Raw genomic sequence first — 6,647 nt, 5'->3', positions numbered from 1 at the left:
TGTGAATGAATCTCTACAAGCAATCGCATCCTGTTGTGCTAGATCGAAGTTCAAAAGTCACTTCATATTATTTCACACTCATTCCTGGATGAAATAAGTTGTAAAACAGCTTTCCAAAAAATACCTTTCCATAGATAAGCCACTCCATTCTGATCTGTCAGTTTTGATACCATCCACGTATCTCTCTATTTGCCGGCTAGGCAGCCTGTGACAACGTCTGAGCCAGACTCACAATAACTATGATGAATGCAGTGTCCACAGGAACAAACCAGCCATTTGACACTTCATCCCCCTTGATGCATTATCTGTTAATATCCCATGGATCTGTGGCGGACGGTTTGAGGCCCTGTGATTTGCTGTGACTGGCCACTGCTGAGTCCTCCCCTGAGTGTAGGTGACTGTAGTTGTCTTACAAATGGCAATGTCTTACTCCAAAATACATTAGTCAAAGGGAACAGACTTTGGAGGATCAGACACAGCATCTGTGTTACCGAATAAGGAGCATCCACTGGGCCTCCAAACTGTCTCTAACTGGCTTTAAATCTAAAGTAAACTGGGTCATGGGTGCATTTGCTTTTCTTTGTCAATTTGGCCAAAATATCGTTTCATCTGGGATAGAAAATCTTATTTGCAGCCCATTTGATGTGCTTGATCAGAGAGAAGGATCAGTGTCCATTAAAAGTAGATGAAGTGGCTCATTTTCTTACACGGGACCGTTGAGTCGCTCAAGTGGAAAGCAGCTGAGGTGACAGAGAAGCCATGAAATGAAAGGGATCATGTGCATTGACAGAAAGATGTGAAAACGCAGCAGTTCAAGAAAGGTGAAGCAGGAAAGGACCGTGAGGATTTTCTGATCTTTACTCACAGCAAGATGCAAAGGGATAAATAAGAAATGTGACAAAAAAAAACAAAAACAAGACTGTGATGAGTTTGGGTTCCTTCTCAAATGAGGAGATGAATAAACTGTCAGTGATCTTTGAAGTTAATCCTAATTCAAGACATCAAAATGATTTGGTAATGATGTGTTTACAGGGGGTGGAGAGGCTCATTTCACAGAATATATTCAAATGTCTCTCATTCTCCAAAACACACAAACACACATAAACAAACTCCACTGACTTTGATGGAACTTGTGACTTTTATGAAAGGTAATAACTCAGATAACTTGTCTTTGTGTTCCTGATCCTCCAGTCTTACTGGCATGGTTTGTTATGGTGAGGACCATTTGTTTGCATCATGTGGCTTCCAGAGAGCGACGAACGAAATGACGAAAACTAGAATTGAAAAAACAGTTTCGTTAACTGAAATTCATAAAAACTATAATTAAAAGGAAAAAAAATAACTGAAACTGTATTGTGTGCTTACAAAACTAAAACATATAAAAATTATGGATAAAATTCCCTTTGTTTTCATCTTTATCAATGTCGAATTGATATGAAATTGATCCATTCAATAATTATTTAACTTATATGAGTTGTACTGGTAAGATAAAAACATTTGAGGCCTTTGGTCAGTTTATAGTAAGTGGCTGTTCAGTGGTTCTTGGCTGGTAATTTAGCTTTGTAAATAGATCATAAAAATACTGTAACTACAGTAAACTACACATTTGGGATTTTTTTTTTTTTTTTTTTTTAGCTTACAATTAATTCTCCACTTTTTATTGTACATTCTTTAACCAGCATGAATCAAACTACATTCAACCATTAATGAAATAAACTGTACTGAGTTGCCATTTTTTGCTAACATACTACTGTTTCAACTTTTTTTTTCTCCTTTTTTGTTGTATATTGTGTTATAATTACATATCGTGTGCACATTGTTAATTTGATGCTTTTGTTCAAAGATGGTTGGAATACTTTTTCTAAGTATGTATATTTCTATAGTACTATACATTCTAGTGTGATGGAGCTGATTTCAAAGTCACCTCCCCGGTGCTGGTTTTCAGATTAGTAGCTTAATAGTTCCATCAGTCAGTGCCAATGTGGCCATCAGACCATTAATCTACTTCTCTGTGTTCCATCTCTTTGCTACCTGTTTAATCCAAGTGAATCTTCCCAGTATAACTGCAACAATATCTGTAACCAATTATCTACAAATAAGGTTATGGCCACAACACTGTTTGCAGTCTACTCACTTACTCTGGGACTGTCTACACCAGACCAATACAATCTGAAGATATGAAACTAATATTAATCAGATCATTACTAAGATCAAGACCTGTGACAATGAACTGAGAAGAAAATAAATCAAACATACATAGAAAGAACATACTGTATTACTTTACTTCTTTGCAGTGACCTCAGCTGGAACATCTATTTGTGTTATACAGTATTGTCCAAAAGTCTTAGTCCACCTTTTAGCTTTATTGTTTTTGCAGGGTTGAAATGAGCATACATATTTATTTCTCATTCTGTTTTCTTCAGATACAACAAGAAAATAAAGGGAATATTTGCAAAGCCTTAAAAGACACACAAAAACTAAACTAAATGGTGATAAAAGTTTAAAATCACTATTTATTGTGACCTTTGACCCCATGACAAAAGCAGCACAAACAGTTCGAAACGTGTTGAATGAAACCTGGTATAAAACATCAGAAGATTAATGCAATAAATCCAATATTGTCGGAAAAAAAGGGCTAAAGACATGTTAAGTGCAAAGGGAGGCCACACTAAATATTACCTCTTTGGTTTATAGAAGCTGTTTTTAAATCTTTCATGCATACTGGTCACTACAGTGGACAGCTATTCTTCAGCTGTTCTCTTGTACATTCATGGACTTTGTTGTTCTTTTCATTGTTTTTTTTTTTTTTTTTTTTTTTTTTTTTTTACACATATCTTTATTAAAGTTTTAAGATACTACATATCTTTTCTGACATGAATTGGTAACATTATGTAGATCTCTCCTGAGCATAAACCCCCAGAATCACAACCCCTCCCCATAGTTTTCACATAGTTTATCAGTAAATACATGTTTCTGTGCATCAAAAATTAAATGTGTGGTGTCCAGCTGAGTGGAAATTTTTGCAACTTCATGAAAAATAAGTTCATAAGATTTTTTTTTCATTATTATTATTTTTTTAATGTATTTTTTTTTTTTTAAATTTTTAAATTATTTTTATTTTATTTATTTTTTTAAATTTATTTTTCAGAAGAAAATTTTTAATCACATTGTTTTTTTCATGCCTAAAGAGGAATAAAAACCCTCAGGAAAAAAATTTGATTAAGATTCTCATAATTTGTGCATGAAAGGGTTAAATCCAGACTAAGAAAATGCATATGTGTGGTCATTAGAACTTTACAAAACCTACACACCTAATATTGGACTAGGAATTTTGCACAGGACTGTATTTTAGTACTTTCATACAGCCTTATACAGATAAAATGGGTTTGTTTTTGTGGTACTCACATATTCCAGAATTAAAGAAATAATTAATATTTTTGCAGGTTTTTATCTGTTTCTTTTCCCCAGTTTTACCAAACTTTAGTCTTATTTTTGCAATCTAGTTTTAACGACTACCATGAGGACCTTTGGTGCACTGTAAGCATGGGAGCGTTTAATGTGAACAGGGAGGAAGTGTCTAATGATGGTTTTAACAGAAGGGCCCGTATTTCAGACAGCTCCAGCAGGAGCGGCAAAGAATCTCCAATTTAACCTCACGGTATATCTCACAGACAGAGACTGTGGGCGAGGCATCACACAGAGTGTCAGGAACATCTGTTCAATCTGTTTTGTGCTCCAGTGGACAGTATGCCAAGATCTCAGGGCACACAACTCAAAAAAAAATGAAACACTGACAAGTCTGTCACACTTGATAAAAGAAGGAACAATAATAATCCTGTTGAAACTGCAGGGAAAAAGAAAAACGGACCTTCTTACATTCCCCATACACACACATATACACCACTGAAATGTTTCAGATAACACACAAAAAAGGACACTTTGCAGCTTCAAGCGGAGGTCTTTCCAAACAAATTGTTGTCGCTGAAGGTCCTGTGAGGGGTGAAACAGGAGGGGAAGAGAGTGTATCACTGGCTCATGACAAGACTGAGGAGCCCAGTCACTGCTGACAGAATAGACTTCACTGGGATGTGTGAAGAAGAGTTTTCAGGCAACAGATGCAACAGCTCAAACACAGTCTAGCCTCAGCCAACTGCATGCTATTTGCCATCGTGCCCTTAAAGTTATAAATACAACTAATTAGTCTGTGTTTCGCCTTCTGCGGGCCAGCGAAAGGTAACAGCCTCCCCTACACACCCATCACCCCATGCCCACACACCCTTCTCATGGGATCGGTATGAGTGCTTAATAAGTGCTAAAACAGACAGAACACTATATAAAGGCCCTCTGAGATCCCACCACAGTTAATATCAGAGAATCTCTCTTTTCTAATTCCCTAACTCGTTAAGTAGATTTTAATTGCTGAATTTCCCAAAAACAGGGTGCCAAAATTTACTCTCTGTCATCAAAAGAAGCTGCCTTTTCTTTGAAATCTTCACTCACTGTTTTTTCAGCATCACTTGAAGCATGAGTGGGAAGGCCAAAACAGAGCTGTCTTCTGAGGAGCATGGCAGGGGTGCGCCCTGCTACCCCTTGAGAAAATGGTGGCGGTCCAGCCGGCTTTTCAATCAGGACGTTGGATCGCTGCCTTTCTTGGAGCCGGGGGAGCGTCGGTGGATGGACGTGGACCGGCTCCAGTGGAGTCTGGCAGCCTGCTCCTGGCCCGGGTACATACCTGCTCCCCTGTTTGTGCCCTACATCACTGAGTCCATGCATCATCCCAGCCAGAAGATGAGTAAAGAGCAGCACAAGTGGAGGGTCAGTCTGGACGTTGGTCACTTCTTCCCCTCAGAGGTTTCTCTCAGCGTCAAAGATGGATTCCTGGAGGTCGGAGGTACAGAACACCAGCTTACAGCGTCTTTAATTAAACAGCTCTAAAGGTTCACATTGATAATTACTTTTCCACACAGGCTGGTCCCTGCTTTTTCATCCATTACTTCAATATTAAAATCTCATCTATCTAATATTATTATCTTATAAATTGACAGACTTATCTAAATAGAGTTTTCTCACACTTCACAGAATAAACCCTTAAAACTAAACACTAATGGATAGGACGCTGAATGTAACAAAATTAGAAAGCTGCTTAACTAATGTGCTCAGGGAAATTAAAATCACAGCTCTGTGGCAGAAATTAATTTCTATGTTGAGTGGTTTCTCTGTGTTGCTTGATCCTGCTGTGTGTCCTGAAATTCTTCCCCATAAACGGTAATCCATCCCCAGGGAAACACGAGGAGAGACCAGACGAGCATGGATTTATTGCCAGATGTTTTACAAGGAAATACAGGTATGCAAAGCAAACACTGGAAAATCCACAATTTAAACTGCTTTCAATGCCTCTCAATAGGCAAAAGGGCTGAGTTGAGAGTCTGTACAGCATTAAAAATGTTCACTGGGCTGCTTAATTAGATATTACATGTTTCATTTTTAGCATTTACAACACTAGCACATTATATTTGGTGACTCTGTTGACATTTCTTTGTCGTTTTTAGACTCCCAACTGAGATAGATTCCACCAAAATTGTCTCATGGCTTTCTGTAGATGGTATTTTAACTGTGGAAGCTCCAGTACCTGAATCATCTGTTCCTGCTGCCATCATCATACCAATAAAGGTGATTATAATAAGACACTTCTGGGTGCTTCTATGAAACTGGTCCCTAAAAACAGGACATAGGGGCTAAAAATTCAAACCAGATGAAGACTAATGTTATGAAGCAAGTTTGGAAGCACTTTGGGTCTATTTTAAAAATAAATACTTACTGAGATAAAAGAAAAAATATTTTTCAGATAAAACACATTGTTATATCATTTTACATTATATTTAATACAAAAATCTGTATGTAACATGGTCAAAAGGACATGAAAATTACATGCTACTATTTATTTATTTTTTTAATATCTCTTTATTCTCTCACAGGTACATTTTGGGAATTGAACTAATCATGCAAGGCAGAGTGTTTCACAAAAATGACTGCTGTTGCAAAATCAATCGCAATTTATATGTGTTTAAATGGGCAGGTTCCGCTTGTAACACAAGTGGACACGAGGGGTTACACACAAAACCTGGAATGAGACTGAGATTCAAGAAAAATCCACATATCTGGGTTAGAAAAACCACAAGGATTATAGTGCGATTTAAGACCATTTCAAGCCATGTTTTCTAGATCAAATGTACTGACACCTAGGTAGCTTTTCCTGTCCCAATTTGGGTCCTATTTTTGGACCCCAAATTTTATTAAAAAATAATTAATAATGGGATGGGTCAGAGCAAGAGCATAATTTTTTTGCCTTTGTCTGAGGTCATCATTAGGTACAACCTTGAGGGAAATATGTCTAAATTTCTCTTTTATTATTGGGTCTAAAAAGCTGGCAAAGTGCCAGGTACCAAAATGTACCCAGCCTCATAGAAGCACCCAAATACACCTAAACTGACATTTTCATAGTAGATTCTGAAGAATATGCTGAATATTCTAGCAGACTGGCTTAGAAATTCAATTACAATCAGATGCAGTTAATTTCGGTGCTGTTATCCTCTGCATATTTACACATAAATGCAGGTGGAGGTAACAGGAGAGGAGGAGGGAAAACA

The sequence above is a fragment of the Sphaeramia orbicularis genome, chromosome 9, assembly GCF_902148855.1.
Source record: "Sphaeramia orbicularis chromosome 9, fSphaOr1.1, whole genome shotgun sequence".
In the NCBI taxonomy this organism is placed as follows: Eukaryota; Metazoa; Chordata; class Actinopteri; order Kurtiformes; family Apogonidae; genus Sphaeramia; species Sphaeramia orbicularis.
This window is presented reverse-complemented; position numbering follows the sequence as displayed.